Consider the following 16,958-nt stretch of genomic DNA (forward strand, 5'->3'; position numbering starts at 1 on the left):
CAAATAGCACGGTGAGGTACGAGTAGTGCTGAGCATGTAATTAAGATGAGTGCCAGGCAGAACGGTAATTGAGAAGAGTACCGGGAAGCACGACGATTGAGATGAGTGTTGGGCAGAGTGGTAGTTGAGATGAGTGTCTGACCGGGAATGTGGATTAGCCGACTAGTTGTTGGGTGTGTAAAATATGCACACTTATAACTCATCGCTGTGATGAGCCTAGGACCCAACCGGGAGGTTGTTACCCAATCGGGAAGTCATTAAGGCAAGCGAGCCATGCACACTTATAACACGCACTGGGGCAAGAGTCTGGGAGGTGCATGAGCCATGCATACTTATAACTCGCACTAGGCGAGAGTCTGGAAGGTGCATGAGTCATGCACTCTTATAACTTGCTCCGAGTTGAGAGTCTGGGAACCGATTGGGTTTCTCTGATCGGATGATCATTGGGCGAGTGAGTCATACACGCTTATAACTCGCATTTGAGCGAGAGTCTGGACCTGACTAAGAGGTCGTTTGGAGCATGAGCCATCCACACTTATAACTAGAATTAGGATGAGAGTCTAGAAGGCGTGTGAGTCATGCACGCTTATAACTCATGGCTGGGATGAGAGTCTGGGACTCAACCGTGTTTCCCCGGTCAGGTGATCATTGGGTACATGAGCCATGCTCACTTACAACAAGCATTGGGGCGAGAGTCTGGGAGCCGACCAGGATATCGTTGGGCACGTGAATCGTGCACGCTCATAACTCATACTAGGACGAGAGTCTAGGAGCCAACTAGGAGTTCGTTGGGCACATAAGTTATGCACACTTATAATTCGAATTGGGGCGAGAGTTTGGGACTGACCAGGAGGTTGTTGGGCACGTGAGCCATGAACACTTATAACTTGCACTAGGGTGAGAGTCTGGGAGGTGCGTGAGCTATGCATTCTTATTGTATGATCATGACGCACGTGATAGGGGGTAAATCATGTGATTTTAAAATCTTTCTTTTTCTGTTTTAAAAGATAAGTATGCAGCGGAAAAGACGAAAACAGATAAAGAAGAAAACACGAACACAAGCGATTTTATTTTGTTCAGAGCCTTCAGTGACTCCTACTTCAAGACTCAGGTCCCTTAGACCTATCGATGGATAATCCACTAAATCCTCTTTAGGAACCGCTGGAAGAAGGAATCAAATACAAGTATGAAAATCTAGGAAAGTGTAACAATTTACACTTTCCGTTTGCAAGTATGAAAAACGTACAATAATATTAAATTGTTACCAACACTTTTAGAGTGTAGAGTCTGACTAGGCTTATGTGTCGATGTTAGTCTACAGGTCATGGTCGGAGGTCTCGAAGTCATAGCATAGCAATAGAGCATAGTCGAAGCAACAAAGGAGTCGTTAAAGCTCGTACGCAAGTTATGTTTCGTGTGCTACTTGAACAAGGTATATATAGGGTGTTGAAGGCGCTTTCAGCCTCCTTAGAGGCACCTCCATAGGCAATATTTATCCCCTTATCTTTGGTGATGATAAACTCGGCAACCTTCAGTTTTTATTGTCTGGAGGGTGCCTTCAAAACTCTCCAAGATGCCTCCAGCGCCAAGCTCAAGGCGCCTCTAGAAGTATGTGAGGCGCCTTCGTGCCCTCCTGTATGGAGTCTTCAACCAAGCATCCGTTGCGCCTCCACTCGCATAGGAGGCATCTCGAGTAATGTTCATCCAAGACTTTTTGTCCATTTTTTGCTCGTACAAAATATGTTAGTACAATAAGAAAATAGCTACCCTACAAAACAGAGTTAGCACAATTATAAAACAAAAATATTAATTAGATTCTGTCTATCTAAGACCAGGATCTAGTCAATGTCTCAGTCTAAGTTTTTTAAATGGGCATAAACTCAACTAACGCCTAAATTCCCTAATTGGGACTCGTCCTCACTAGAACACTCTCCTCTAGTGACTTACCTTACTTACCATGCAGAATTGCTTGACTCCCTTGGTCCATCAGGTCTTCCCACCAATTGTTAGGTCTGTAGACCCAACTAGACTTTGACCAACTATCAGGTCCTACAGACCCAGTCGAACTTTTTGCCAGATATCAGGTTACTTATTGACCTATCTGGACTTCTACACCAGCTATCAGGTCCTCTAGACCTAATTAGATTTCAGCCTGATGTCAGACCTGTCAAGTCCTGCACTTAGTAAAAAGGTCAGATCACAACACATCTAAGTTTAATTCATTTATCATTAATCAAAACTTAGATTTGATCATTGGTGCCAACTGCACCAATAATTTCCCTATTTTTGATGTAATGACAACTTATGTTAAAGTTAAAAAAATATATGCAAATACATATAGCAATAAAAATGATTTAAGAGAAATCTAAATGATTTTGATTTCCTGTTTTATTCTCTTGATCATTTAGGGTTAAGTTTTTCAAATTTTCCTTAGTTTTTTTTACTTAATTCTAACTCTCTCCCTTTGGCATTTATCAAAAAAATATGCAAGTAAGCAAGAGTAAGTATGAAGCAAATAAATAGAGCAAGTAAGTATGTCAAGATATGAAAATTTTCAAAAGTAAAATTTACAGGTCTATTTTAGAGTTAATTTAGAAATTCAAAGATAACACTTGTTACAAAGAATGATTTTTGATGATTCTTTTCTTAAGTAAAATTTGAGAGAAGTTCGAAGATTTTTGCAACTTATTTTCAAAAAGGTTGTTAAAGTAAAATAACTTTAAAAACATTTGCAAGGCAATTTTTGAAAGTTAATTTTACAAAAACATTTTTAAAAAAAATTGTAAGTATTTTGTAAAATATTTTTTAAAGTGTTTTTAAAGAATTTTTTCAAAGAAAATTTTAGATCCTCTCCTTTAACCTGATATTACTTTAAAAATAATATTTATCTAAAAATTATTCTTACATGTGTAACCTTTAGTTACTAACTATCTACCAGAAGATAAAAGCATTCACTTGGTTAATCAAGTTAAGTATGTTAATCGCCCCCTCGGATGGGTCTAGTGGCTAGCACATGAGGTGTTGCCACCAATGAGGTCTGAGGTTCGAATCTCAGCAAAGCTAAGGTAAATGTCTCCCTTATGTGCTAGTTACTATTTCAAAGGCTAGTAGCCGCCCGTGATTTACCTCCTCTTTGTTGGCCCTGGGACGGGTTGGCGGGGGCACTGGGGGCGAGCGTATTTGCCTTTTGCCACCATAATTAAGTATGTTAATCTAGCTAAAATGGATGACTTAAATTGATCAATGTATTTTTAGTATTTAATGCCCAGACTTATTTTGATGCACTAATATAAGCATCTGAAGTCTAGGTAAAGTCCTAAGCATCTCACACCATTCTATGTTTTTGAATACAAAAGTAAGGTAATCCTAGTATGCTTGTGAGATGTTGGTTACCTACACTATAGGATCATGATTTCTAGAGGAAGTCATAGGCTAAGTTCATAATAGTTTTAAAACACTAGAAAAATGAGATTTTGAGATAACATAATTAATAAAATCTTCTTAGAATTTGAAAATTATTTGACAAATAAGAATAAAGTGAGAGATTAAGTCCAATCTATTGTGCACATCCCTAGCTGTCAGTGTAAATGACAAAAATTAGATTCAGGAAGTGATTTGGTAAAGATGTCAGCTAGATTTGATTAGGACTCAACGTAGTTGAATTTAATGTCTCCTTTAGCAACATGATTCCTGATAAAATAATGTTTAACTTCAATATGTTTTGTTCGTGAATGATGCACTGGATTCTTGGTTATGTTGATTGAACTAATGTTATCAATAAATATTTAAAATTCTAAGTTAAAGTCATGTAGAGCGTGTAGCATCCATAATAATTGTGTTGTGCACTCACCCATTGCTATATATTCTGCTTCAGTAGTAGATAGAGTAATATAGTGTTGTTTTCTACTAAAGACAAGTGATAGATCAAGTAGTTGACATCCACCACTTGTACTTTTTCTATCTAATTTACAGTCGGTATAATCTAAGTAAAAAAACCCTATTAAGTTAAAATTTATTGTTCTAGGGTATCACATTCCTATATTAGTTGTTCCTTTTAGATATCTAAAGATTCTTTTAACATTAGTTAGGCGAGATTCCTTAGCACAGATTTGATATCTAGCATACATACTAACGATAAATAGTATATCAAGATGAATTGCAGTTAGGTATAATAAACTTCCTATGACACTTCTATAATATTTTAGATCTACTAGTTTTCCATTTGGATCACTATCTATAGTTGTGTTTGTGGCCATTGGTATTTTCATTTCAAATTTTTTAAGTAATTCTTTTGTATATTTTTGTGGGTAGACATAGTTTCCTTCATTTGTTTGTTTAATTTGTAAACCTAAGAAAAATATTAATTTACCTATTAGGCTCATTTCAAATTCTTGATCCATTAGTGTAATAAATTCTTATAAAAATTCTAAATTTGTTGATCAAAAAATTATATCATTTACGTACACTTGGGCTATAAAAATGTTTGACTTAACGATTTTTACAAATAAGATTGAGTTAACTCATCCTTGATTGAATCCCTTAGAAATCAAATAGGTGGATAACCTTTCATACCATACCCTAGAACTTGTTTTAGACTGTATAAGACTTTCTTTAATTTAAACACGTAGTCAGGGTGACCTAGGCTTTCAAATTCAGATGGTTGACCTATATACACTTCTTCTTTGATTAGTCCATTTAAGAAGGCTGACTTGACATCCATCTGGAAAATCTTAAATTCTTTATGGGATGCAAACCTGAGTAGCATACTAATGGATTCAAGTCTAGCTACTGAGACATAAGTTTTATCATAATCAAGTCCTTCTACTTGACTGAACCCTTTAGCTACTAATCTAGCTTTGTTCCTAACAGTTTCCTCGTTTTCATTTAATTTATTTTGAAACACCCATTTTGTTTCAATTAATTTTTTACCTAGAGGTAAGGATACTAAATCCTAGACTTTATTTCTTTCAAATTGAGCTAACTCTTCTTGCATGACTATTGTCTAATCTGTGTTAAATAGGGATTCTTCTACTATTTTGGGTTCAATCTTAGGAATCAAGATAATTTGACAAGTTTCTAAAAGTTGATCTAGTTTGAACCCTTAGGTTTGGGTCACCTATTATTTGGCCAACCGGATGGTCTGAACTAACTCTAGTTGTTCTCAAGTCTGTAGGTTCTTGTTAATTTTCTTGTGGTTGTGTTTGTTCATTGTCTTGATTTTCTATATGATTTAGATTTTTACCAGCTCCCCCTAGATCAATACTAGACCTAACAAAGTCTATTGGTTGGTATTGAGTTTGAGTTGAATTAGATTCTTTAGAGTTAGTGTTTTCATCAAATTTCACATTCGTTGTTTCCTCAATTCTTAGTGTAGTTTTATTGTAAACTCTATAATCTCTACTATTTAGGGAGTACCCTATAAAAATTCTTTTGTCTACTTTTGAGATAAATTTTTCTAAATGTTCTCTTGTGTTTAATATTAAAACTGGGTATCCAAATACCTTAAAGTATTTAATGTTTGGTAATTTATTATAACATAGTTCATAGGAGGCTTTGTTATAATTCTTATTTATCGTTATCCTATTTTGCACATAGCATGCTGTATTTACGGCTTCAACCCACAGGTATTTGGGTAGTTGGTATTCATTAAGCATTGTTCAAGTTACTTCTTGTAGGGTTCTATTCTTTTTTTCAACTATTCTGTTTTGTTGAGGTGTTTTAGGACATGAGAATTCTTGATGATATCCATTTTCTAAGCAAAATTTAGTAAACACATAGTTTTTAAATTCTCCACCATTGTCACTTCTAATTCGTTTGATTTTCAAGTCCTTTTCATTTTCTATTTATTTACAAAAGTTATTAAATGTTTCATCTTTATTCTTTAGGAATTTTACCCAAGTGAATCTAGAATGATTATCTATTATTGCATAAAGATAACACCATAGAGACAACGATTTTAAGAAAAATTATTATAAATTTGGTAAAAGTTAACGATTTTTGACAAAACTGTTATTTTGATAAAACAGTTACCCCAAAAGATAATCTTAACAACAATTGGGACAATGATACAATGAATAATTATCAATGAAAATATTTTTTAATGCTTGGAACAACGGTACATAAACCGTTGTTGTTGTGCTAATAAGACAACAGTTAAAAATCATTATCAATGAAATAATAACATTTGTGTTTTTTCCACCTCAAACTCGCGTAAAAAAATTCTCCCTATAACTTTTTCTCCAGCTCCCCTTTGTGAATCCTAATTTTGGAGCCGCCTTCTTTCTATGACTCATTTCCTTGTTCTTTTATCCCAAGCGACCTCCTTCTTTCTACGACTCATTTCCTTGTTAGGGTTCTTCCTCTTAGTGGGATCTTAGTGGGAGAAGAAATCACAATCTTTGTTAATCGGAGAGAAAAGAGCAGAGCAAACGGGAGAAGAGAAAGAAAAAGAAGACAAAGTGCGAGTTATAAAGAAAGACATTCGTTTCTTATCCACTATCTCCTGCACACTACCACTACTGCACGAGAGATAATTAATCAGAGAGAAGAATTTGCTTTTGCGTTACAGATAGCAATGGCATAAACGACGGTGGATGAAGTGTGTTGGCAGCCCATGTTAGGGCTAAAGAATGGAGGTGGGTGGAGTGTGTGGAATTAGAGAGAGTGAGGGGGAAAAGGGTTGCCTAAAAGGAGTTAAATTTTTAAGGAGCAGCATTACATTTTCCTTTTTGTTGCAGAAGAGAAGCGAGAGCAGGGGTCAAGGCGGAATAGAAGGAATGTCGGCTCACTTCAGCGCGAGACGTCGAGCAACGTGGTTGCTGGCGGTGGTGATGATGTTCTGGTCGTGCACGGAAACAGTGACAGTGGTGACGGCACAGAGGGCAGAGGTGCATCGACATCTCAAGAAGCTCAACAAGAAGGCCGTCAAAAGCATCAAGGCCACTCCTTTGATTTCATCGTATTTTCTTCTGCTGCTGCCCAAATTTCGGCCATTTGAATACCAAGAATCATAACCCTAATTTTTTAAGAACTCATTTCTGTGTCATAGATTATACCAGATTTGATGTATGTTACAAGAATTTGACGAAATTTGGGCTTACCTAATTTTGTTCATGGCTCTCTTTTCCGTTCGGCATCGACGTCATGGCCTTGACAAAGGCGGCGCCAATGCATTCCCAAGCTTTTGCTCCTCCTCTTTCCTTTCTCTTCGCCCTCCCAAAACCCTGCAAACGAGCGATCCTATTATTTCTGAAGAGAAATCGAAGCTTCCGACAACCAAGATCGACGGTGCTTTACTCGAGATGGCATCCCTTGGCCATACTCAGCCGCTCTCTCCCCTCTCGATCTAATGGAGGAGAACATAAGGCAGGTCCTAGTCGATGCCAGATCTAAGGCAAGCTATCTATCCACCAAATGCTATTTGATTAAGCAGGTTCTATTAGCTTCGTTCCCTAAAAGTACACACTCTTTTTGCAAATCTTGTGATTCGAACCAGTTTAGGGTATGATGGATGTGGTGATTCAGTCATATAAACAGTCTGTTTATTAGTTTTCTGTGATTCTTAGGTCTTGGATTCTTATAGCCCTTCTCTGAAAAGTAGGTTGTTTTGGCAATTCTTGTAAGCTGCCTGCATGTTTTAGGGTATGCTGGTGTGATATGATGTGGCTCAGTTATAAGAACAGTTCATTAGAACTTCGAAGTTTACCATGATCACTGGATGAACCTTCACAATTTCAAAACTTTACTCTTTGAAAGGAACCTGAGATAGCTAATAACACAGTTTAGTAACTATTTATGTTGCTCTGATCCAGTTGTTTGACCCCTTTATTTCTTTACATTTTTACACCTTGACAATATAGATATTAGTTGTTGATTGAGTGTGCGTTTTCATTCAGTGTAAATATCCTGAGTGTTGATTTTTACCACAGATACAGAGAGAACTATAGTGGGCGTTCAGAAGTGAATAAGGCAATGACAGAAGTGATAGTTCAAAGTGAATTTGAGTTATATCTGATTAATAAGTAGTGTATATAACTTTGGGAATGAGTACAATATTATTTAGAGGAAATCTCACTTTATCATTCCATAGTCTACATATTTTTGTATTTCTACCATTTAATAAGTGAATTTGATGTATATTACATGAATATTATATCTCATAGAGCTCAGATTATTTTTAGTTACTAAAATCAATTTAATTATTTTTTTATCTTGGCTAGATTAACCTTTGTATGCATGATCACTTTTTTTATTAATAGCCTTATTAATTTTGTTCAGTCTGTTATGAAGTTGTTGTTTGTCGTGCCAAACTTCAGGGCAGGGCAGGCTCGGTGATAAGCAATATGATCAGACATAATATTTTGGATTGTTATTTGGTGTTCTCTATACACTTGTATGTTTTAATTTACAATTTTTATCATGTTTACAAAGCAAGGTTCGTTATGAGCTTAATAATGATTTTTTTTTCTCTTAATTCATGATTCAATCTTCATAATTTGAATTTGGTCTTGTAGGATGCTGAAATTGATACATGATTTGATTGAGTAGAGCCAATTCAAGAGGGAGCAACCAAATCCAAAAGAAGCTTCACCAAATCGATGCAACTCATCTCAAGGAGCAAATCCATTGTGCTCAACTCATATCAAACCTGTTGGTCCCTTGGCGATTGGCTAGAGGGAGAGTGAATAACCTGTATAATAAAACGAAAAAACCTCGCTGACACAGGGGTTAAAAATTAACATAACCTAACTTGACTTGATTGATTACACCAAAACTACCTTGGGGTACTAACAAAACCCCTACATTAGATCCCTAAATTCTCCATTGCACTAGACCTAAACCAACTGCAATTCTCGATTCAAACCATGGTATAAAATCCAAAGAATTCACGGATGAATAGTGTCTTGCGCTACTGATCATTGTGTTATTTCTTCAACGCGTGATCGCAACGCCCCTTCCTTCCTACTAGATCTGCATCTCGTTCATCTTCATCAGCGTTGAAGTCTTCAGCAACTAGCAATCAACTTTCGATCATCTGAAATTGTCAGCGAGCGTTCTCTTTGATGTTATTTTGTTTCTGCATTTTCTGCTATTGCCACTTATCAGAGGCGTTCCTTCGAGCTAGTGGAGCCACTACACACCAGTAAACACTGGTGGCATTCCTCTGGTGATACTGTGTCCTTTCCGATAGCATCCATCATCCACAGCTTCCCCCATCAGAGTAGTGATTTTTGTTTCAAAAATCTCGGTGTAGTTAAGTTGACAACTTCAAATCGCGCGAGCTTGCCTTGCTAGAGGGGTTCTTTGGTGCACTGAGCGATTTTGGATCTGAGCTTGGAGCTGAAGATTCCTTCTCCGATACTAGTTAGAATGTTCTCTATGGGTTCTTGTGTGATGGCAAGGAGAAGAGGAATTGAACTGTGATTTGGGTGTAGGGATGTTTAGATTTCTTCTTACATTTGTTCTTTAGCTTAAGGAATTTCATTTATGCAATTTCAATTCTGCAATTTACAGCTTCATAGCTTCAATTCTAAAATTCAGTTCTTCACGAATTTTGTTCTGCACAGTAATATTCATTTTCTGCAAATTTGAATTTCTGAAATTCCTTTCTTTAAATTCTATTTACTGATAATCATTTAAAGTTTTGTTGGTCAATCAGATGAGTAGTTTAATAGGTTAAATATTCCTTTGTTTTGTCTAATTAGAATGAGAGTTAAGGGTCGAGTTGTATTTGATTCCTAGCTTAGTTTGAATTAGGATATCTGGACTTTCTGATTTCTGCAATTGTTACTTTGCTTAGTTTAGAATTCAATTACATTTGATTGGTACACTCAGTTTAGCATAGCTCATGTAATTTAGTTTAACTCCATGAATGATTAGCTAAGCTAGTTGTCAATTATCATTTTGCTTGGCTAATTTCTAGTTTAGGTTTAATTTCAACATTCAATCAGCGTTTATTTCGTTGCAATAGGTTAAGTTAGTTTACCATTTAATTTCCAATCTAGGATTTAATCTCTAAGCCACCCCCAATTCTACAAGAAAACCCCAAAAAGAATTTTTAAATCTAAGGCGAACATCCACTTACTAGTTTCCTCAAGAGATTTGACTTGGGACCTATATTACATCATTTCTTTTAAGAAGTTGTGGGATTCATTGAACATTAAACATGTTAATTTGATAAGTCCGTGACACTCAATTTGGATTCTTATTAAATTTTGGCGATATTGCCGGGAAAGCTAGATAACTAATGGTGTTTGTTTGTTTTTGGATTGTGCATAGTTTTATCTTTATTAGTTTACATTTTTCTTGATTTTATTGTCTATCTATTTGAATTCTCACTCTAGATTTTGTATGCGTGACCAGGACTTCAAGTGACAAATTATTTGAACTTGATCTAGAGATTGAAAGGACTTTGAGAGGTTTGAGGATTCAAGAGAGAATATTAGAAGTTTCTGAAAGAGTTTCTTCACACTTACACTTCTATGGCAGAGAATAACTGAACTATGAAGGAGCTTGCAACTCTGGATGAGGCCTACAAGTATTCTTGCATTACTTATCCAGACTTGGTAGGAGACTTTAAACTAAGATCTGGTTTGATTCATCTACTTCCCAAATTCCAAGGTTTATCAGGAGAAGATCCCAACAGGCATATACATAAATTTCATGTGGTTCGCTCTACTATGAAACCACAGGATATTTTAGAGAAAAACATCAAGTTAAGGCTTTTCCATTCTCTTTATTAGGGATAGCTAATGATTGGTTGTATTATCTTCCAGCTAGATACATCATGGGTTGGATTGATTTGAAGAAGGCATTCTTAGAGAAATTCTTTCCAACATCAAGGAATACAACTATCAGGAAGAGTATCTGTGGAATTCAGCAAGCGGTGGGAGAGATTCTTTATGACTATTGGGAGAGATTTAAGAAGCTATATTCAAGTTATCCTCAGAGCCAAATCAGTGAACAATTACTATTCCAGTACTTCTATGAGGGTTTGCTACCTATGGATAGAAGTATGATAGATGCCGCAACTGGAGGAACTTTAGTAAACAAGACTCCAGAATAAGCTAGGGAGCTTATTTCAAATATGGCAGAAAAGTCACAGCAATTTTGGAGTAGATCACTTACTATAAGAGGAGTTGGAGAGGTTCAAATGGTTTCTAATGAGCAAAAGGAGATTAGGAATTCATTGTTGAAATTAACATCACTGGTTAAACAATTGACATTGAACAATACTAACCAAACCTCTACTTTTCCTACAATTATATTTCCATGTCAAGCTATGAGAGTTTGTAGCATATGTTCAAGTCAAGAACATTCTTCAGATTTGTGCCCCAATCATCAACAAGATGAATCAGTAATAGCCTTGGCTAGATCTCAATATCAATCTAAAAGATATGATCCTTACTCTCCCATGTACAATTCAAGTTGGAAGGATCATCCTAATTTGAGGTATGGAAATCAACACTTTCAACAACCCACTCAACAGAATTTTCAACAACCCCCTCAACAGAATTGTCAGTAGCAATTCCAGCCATTTCAAGATTTTCAGCAGCAATTCCAGCCATATCAGCCTTCTCAGCAGCAATATCATCAACCATCTCAGGATTTTTAGTAGAATTTCTAGCCACAAGGTCAACAAATCAGTAATCAGCAGTTCACACAGAATTTTCAGCCTGCACAATCTTCACATAATTTCTAGAATTTTCAGCAGTCAAATTCTTCATTTTCTTCTCAACCGCTCCTACACAAATCAAGGCAGCTATAATAGTTCAAATGCAGCAAGTGCACAACAGCAACAAAAGATGGAGGATTTGATGCAACAAATTTTACAACAGCAGCAATATCAGCAAAGGACTGATTCCGCTTTGCAAATTATTAAGAGATAAATTGGCCAGCTAGCAAGCAACATAAATTAGATGCAAGCCCAAGGATCAAATCATTACTTTCACAAACAACTCCAAATCCTAAGGGAAATGTTAGTGCATTGACTCTTAGAATTGGGAAGACAATTTCATATGTGGTTTCAAGTGGAGCAGATTTTGCTAGAAAAATCCCAGCAACTCAAATTCCAGCTTTAAAGGGCACTATTCTAGATTTTTTAGCAAGCCAATTTTATCCAAATTCAAGCTCCAATCTGATTCATATTAATCCAATGATTTTAGTTTAAGAACAAGAGAAGAGTTGCATGAATCCAAAAAATTCCAGCAGCTCCATTCTAGATAAGTGTTTCAATTCTGACAGCAATTTCAGATTCTAGAAATTTTAGAATTCCAGCACAGCAAAATTTTGAGCATGAACGAGCCGAGACCTGTATTCCTTTACCTTTTCCCCAATGCAAGGTTCAAGCTAGGAAGAATGTGGAAGAGGAGATGGCTAGAGAGTTTCAAAATCTTGTGAATTTATTTAGCAAGGTGGAAGTCAATGTTCCTTTGTTAACAATGATTAAGCAAATTCTAAAGTATGCAACGTTTCTCAAGGATTTATGTATGCACAAAAAGAAATTGAGGGGAAATGAATTGATTAGCATGGGAAAGAATGTTTCAGCACTTGTTCAACCGGTTCCTCAGAAATGTGAAGATCCTGGAGTTTTTACGGTGCCTTGTGAGATTGGGAGTAATTTGTTTGAGGATACCATGTTGGATTTAGGAGCGTCAATCAATGTCATGTCAAGATTAGTTTTTTAGACTCTTGGAATTGGACCCTTATAGCCTACAGGAGTGATAATTCAGTTAGTTGATCACAGTCAAGCTCACGCAGCTGGAGTGATGGAAGATGTATTAGTAAAGGTGAGAGAACTCATTTTTGTCTGTAGATTTTTACATCCTAGATATGAAGGGAGATTTTCTTGCAAACAGATCCCCACTCATTCTTGAAAGACCATTCTTGAAGACTGCAAGGACAAAAATTGATGTTCATGCAGGCACACTTTTTATGGAAATAGGAGACACAGTGGTCCAGTTCAACATTTTTGATGCAATGAAGCATCCTAGGGAAAATCACTCTATTCTTAGTGTGGATATCTCAAAGGAGTTGACTAGTATGGAATTATTTTCCGATGTTGATTCATTTTTGGATCTTTCTGACTTTCATGAGTGAAAGAATTGCTCTGAAGCTTTAGAGGATGCTATGGTACTAAGGGCAGATGATTCAAAACTTACTTGTAGTTCATGTTCAGTTGAAAGAGAAAAGGATGAAAGTGTAGGGGATTGCTTAGTAGAAGTATTACCTCGAGGATCACCAAGAAAAAAGGATAAAAGTGTAGGGGATTGCTTAATGGAAGCACTACCCCAGGGATCACTATCTATTGAAGAGTTACAACTTGAATTAAAACCATTTCCTTAGCATTTGAAGTATGTATATTTGGGAGATAATCAGCAACTACCTGTTATTATAGCCTAGAATTTAGAGCTTGAGTAGGAGAAGAGATTATTAGATATTCTGAGGCAGCACAAAAGAGTCATTGGATGGACACTTGCTGATATTTCTGGTATCAGTCCTTCTATTTGCATGCACCAGATTTATTTAGAGGAGGATGTGAAACTAGTGAGACAACCACAGAGAAGACTTAACCCATTGATACTCGATGTCGTGAATAAAGCGGTGACTCGACTTTTATAGGTTGGCATCATTTATCCTATTTCTGACAGTAACTGGGTAAGTCTGATCCATATGGTTACGAAGAAGTCAGGCATCACAGTGGTAACTAATGAGGATAATGAGTTGGTGCCCAGTAGAGTTAAGAATTCATGGAGAGTTTGTGTGGATTACAGAAAGTTGAATCAAGCAAGCAAAAAGGACCATTACCCTTTACTGTTTATTGATCAGACGTTAGAGAGGCTAGTAGGTAAATCACATTATTGTTTCTTGGACGGATATACAGGTTATTTTCATATTTGCATTGACTCGGAGGATAAAGAGAAGACCACCTTCACTTGCCCCTTTGGTACGTTTGCTTACAGATGTATGTCATTCAGACTTTGCAACGCACCAGGGACCTTCCAGTGATGTATGGTAAGTATTTTTGGTGATTTATTAGAGCATTGCATGAAAATTTTCATGGATGACTTTTCAGTTTACGGTTCATCTTTTGATGCATGTCTAGAAAATTTAGCTCAAGTTTTGAGTCGATGCATTGAGACTGATTTCGTTTTAAATTTTGAGAAATGTCATTTCATGGTTGAGCATGGTATTATTTTAGGTCATATAATCTCTAGGATTCATGCTCAACCACATATTTGAGCTAAAATAATATGTCCTTGCAACCACTCAATAAGTGCTATATCTTCTTTGTCTTACCCCACATACATGCGGGATGTTCAAGCTTTTCTTGGTCATGCAGGTTTTCTACAAGAGATTTATTAGAAACTTCAATAAGATTGCTCTTCCATTGTCTCAACTGTTGCAGAAGGATGTAGTATTTCATTTTGATCAGAGGTGCAAGGAATCCTTCGAGAGGTTGAAGGAGGCTTTGATTTCAACACCTATCATAATGTCACTAGATTGGACTCTCCCTTTTGAGTTGATGTGTGATGCTTCAAACTATGTTGTAGGAGTTGTACTTGCAAAGAGAGTAGATGGAGCACCACATGTGATTTGTTATACTTCAAAGACTTTGGATACGACTCAAGCAAATTACACCACGATAGAAAAAGAGCTTCTTTCTATTATTTTTTCTTTAGATAAATTCAGATAATATTTACTTTGCTCTCACATGGTTGTATTTTTTGATCATGCAACGTTGAAGTCCCTCCTGAAGAAGCCGGATGCCAAGCCTAGATTGATAAGATGAATGCTTCTACTTCAAGAATTCGACGTAGAGATACGTGATAGGAGTGGAAAGGAGAACTAGTGGTAGATCACTTGAGCAGGATCGAGGGAGATGTTGATTACACGACTATTGACGATAATTTTAGGGATAAGCAGCTTTTTCAGCTGCATGGTGAGTTGCCATGGTATGCAGATTTGGTCAATTATTTAGTAGCATATGTTTTTTCCACACAATTTTTAAAAGCTCAAAAGAACAAATTAAAAAGTGATACAAAATTTTATATGTGGGATGATCCTTATGGAAATTTTGTAGTGATCAGATCATTAGAAGATGCATACCTAATTATAAATTTCAATTTGTACTTACTTTTTGTCATTCATCTGAGTGTGGGGGGATATTTTGGACCACAAAAGACCGTGAGGAAAGTATTAGAGTGTGGTTTGTATTGGCCTATCCTTTTTCATGATGCCTATAATTTCTATAGATCATGTGATAGGTGTCAACAAACTGGGAACATAGGACCTAGAAATGAAATGCCTCAACAATTCATATTATTTTATGAGATTTTTGATGTTTGGGGTATTGACTTTATGGGTCCATTTCTTGTCTCTTTTAGATTTGCATATATTTTATTGATAGTTGATTATGTTCTAAATGGGTAGATGTCATTCCCACCAGGACTGATAATTCTTCTATTATTGTTAGTTTTGTTAGGTCACACATATTTTGCAGGTTTGGAGTACCCAGGGCAGTCTTCAGTGCTTAAGGGTCCATCTTAATAACAAGCACATGAAAGCTTTGCTAAGTAAGTACAAGGTTACACATAAGGTTTCTATGCCCTATCACCCTCAGACAAATGGGCAAGCTGAAGTATCCAACAGGAAGGTTAAAGTAATTTTTGAAAAGACTTTGGGACCAGACAGGAAGGACTAGAGAAAAAGACTTGACGATGCATTGTGGGCTTACAGAACTGCTTTCAAGACTCCTATAGGAATGTCTCCATACAGGATGGTATATGAAAAAGCTTGTCATCTTCCAGTGGAGATTGAATCTTGTTACACTCGTAGCATGTGACGATTGACTTGCTAATGTTTGACTTGATCATCTTTTGTAGGTCCTTTGTGTTGAAGTCCTACTTCTTGGTGAATATTCTCCTTACTATGTTCATCAATTGCTCTTCTACATTTGAGTCAGATTCAGATCCTACCTTTTCCTTGGTCTTGTTCTTTGTTTGCTTTGTAGAACCTGTAAGGGAAAGCTACACTTTTCTTAATCTTTTGGGAGTTATTTTGTTCGTGCAGCTCTAGTTCACAAAATAGTTTATCTAATTTAAGTTTATTTAAATTCCTTAAAATTTTATAGGCATCTACTACATACGCCCATAGTACATTTCAGGGGAAAAAAATCAAGGCATATCTTATTATATCCTTATTCTCCAGTTGGTGGTCGATTAGGTGGAGCCTGTTCAAAATGTCCTTGATTTTTACGTGTAGTTGAGTTGATGTTTCTCCGTCCTGTATTTTAATATTAAATAAGCTATTTAAAAGCAAATCTCTCTTGGTTACCTTTGCATCGCTTGTGCCTTCGTGTAGCTCGATCAACATATTCCAAAGTTCCTTTGCGTTCTTGAATGGTCTGATCCGGTTGAGTCTTCCCTCGTCAGTCCACATTGAAGAGTGTTTACTACCTTGTTGTCAATTTGTGCTTTTTTCTTCATTTCTGTGTTCCAGTTCTTCGGATTGAGGGGTATTTTAGTTGCTTCATCGATTGACTCCTTGTACCCTTATAGAATAGAGAACCATTGATCGATGTTGGTTTTCAGATAGACCTTTATCCTCTTCCTTTAGTAGGAGAAGTCGTCTCCATTGTATAGTGGTGGACGAGTTGTGTTGTAGCCCTCACTTTGTACCATTAAAAAGGATTCTTGCACAAATAAAAAAAAAAGAGAAATAAATACCAAGACTTGGTCTTGGATTAGTAGTGTAGGAAAAGGAAAAAAAATAAAGCTCGAGTGGTGTTGCACCAACTTCAAGCAAAAATTAAAGCAAAAGAAAATTTATTTAAAAAGGTAATTGTACTAATTCAAATATAATCAAAAATCTCAAAATTGAAAATAAATAAGAAAAAGCCCCCTTACTTAATTGGTGGTTGCACCAATTCAGAGCTAACAGGGTTCTGATACTACTTG

This window comes from Zingiber officinale, chromosome 5A (assembly GCF_018446385.1).
Source record: "Zingiber officinale cultivar Zhangliang chromosome 5A, Zo_v1.1, whole genome shotgun sequence".
Classification (NCBI taxonomy): Eukaryota; Viridiplantae; Streptophyta; class Magnoliopsida; order Zingiberales; family Zingiberaceae; genus Zingiber; species Zingiber officinale.